At 30.4% G+C, this 1,583-nt stretch overlaps 1 non-coding gene across 1 annotated transcript; it reads right to left on the bottom strand.

Annotated features, from left to right (window-relative positions):
- Nucleotides 1–1,295: 1,295 nt before the first annotated feature.
- On the bottom strand, nt 1,296–1,376 carry Smp_tRNA_00202_Leu_CAA.1.1. The gene has a single exon. It is a non-coding gene (tRNA).
- Between the last annotated feature and the right edge of the window lie 207 nt (nt 1,377–1,583).

Genomic DNA, 1,583 nt, shown 5'->3' with positions numbered 1-1,583 from the left:
AAACATTCAAAAGATTTGAAGGATATAAAAAACTATTATCAATATTGAAAAGTTAAAAGTTAAAATACCTAATTTTTCAAGTTGTCTATACTGTTGTACACAGATTGGCAAGTGTAGTTATTAGAATTTATAGAGTAATTAGCTGATGTTCTTCATATCCTTACAGTAGGATTTTGATTAGAGAATGTGCAACGTTGCTAACTGCTTTTCATTTTTTTTAACTCAACAACGTGTCCTACATTCTTTGCTATTCAGTCATTATTTCACTGAAACTAATATTTGCAATTCATTGTTATGCGGTTGAAATACAGTTACATTCGAAATCATTTGAAATATAAAGTATTACCATTCGATATTGAATGATGAAAGTTGCTTGATTATAAAAATATTAATGACATACTGCAGTGTGGGTTACTTATATCCACATAAGTAGTATATGGTGATGGTCAGGTATAGAATGTATTTTGAAGAAAGATCGATTAGGAAAGAACAAGAACGAAGCGCTATTGTTATGAAAATGCATGATCAAGGAAATCGGAGAAGACGGAGTGATATTTGCAGAAGGAACAGTTAAGATTGAGACAATTGATTGTTATTTTGCAAATTAACTGTTTACTGTATGGTTATCAGATTTTAGTGAGATAGTCTGTAATTTGTGCTTGAATGCATTCGATTGTCGCCAGTCGTGTTCTTGTTAACTGCAAAACGACCTAGAATAAATGAGATACTATTGTAAAGTTTCACTTGAACAAATCTAGGTACGTATCTCTTTGAGTCACAAGACTACACTACGTATGGGTTTTTTTCATATTTGTAATGTTTACAGAACTCTTTCTTTGTCTGTCATCTCACATATTTGTATATATATGTTCATATGCAGACATGTCCTCAGGAAATAAATTAATTTTCAATTATTGACATTAGTTAAATCCATACAAGTTTTAGATTTTTCTTTTCTCTTGAAGATAATTGTAAGCAGAAAACGAAATACTATCATATGAAATGGTCATTTCGATCAAGAAAATTTACGTTGTGTTTAAATAATCAACTTTTGTTAAACTGATAGCATGTTAAACCATCTCAGTGGTTTAAAGGTTAAGCGTTTGTTTGTAATCGATTGAATTTTTATTGTTATTTCGTAATCGGTTATACAACATTTCTTCAAATAAAATATACTCAAATAACGACACATGGTACATGAGCAGTCAATCTGCAATACCGTTTAAATGTACTTCCAATTTCTAACAACTATGTGATTTTCAAAGAAAAGGATGCATTTTTGAACTATTCTAGTATCAAGATTGGGACTCGAACCCACGACCACAGAGTGAACTGCGACTTGAACTCAGCGCCTTGGACCGCTTGGTCATCCTGACCACCTTCTTGAACTATTGATTATCATATTTTTGAAAAGAGAAAAAGTATAGTGGTAATAAATCAAAAGGATATGCTTTCTTATTAAGACATTTTATCATGATCACACGAAGACTTTATACTACTTCTTTAGAAACTATCATACATATGTTTCATTCCTACAAAATCGAATTAATGAAATAAAATTATTCGACTATTATTTATTATGG

Source organism: Schistosoma mansoni (assembly GCF_000237925.1).
Source record: "Schistosoma mansoni, WGS project CABG00000000 data, supercontig 0126, strain Puerto Rico, whole genome shotgun sequence".
Classification (NCBI taxonomy): Eukaryota; Metazoa; Platyhelminthes; class Trematoda; order Strigeidida; family Schistosomatidae; genus Schistosoma; species Schistosoma mansoni.
Note: the sequence above shows the minus strand (reverse complement) of the source record. Positions and strands in the feature narration are given on the sequence as shown.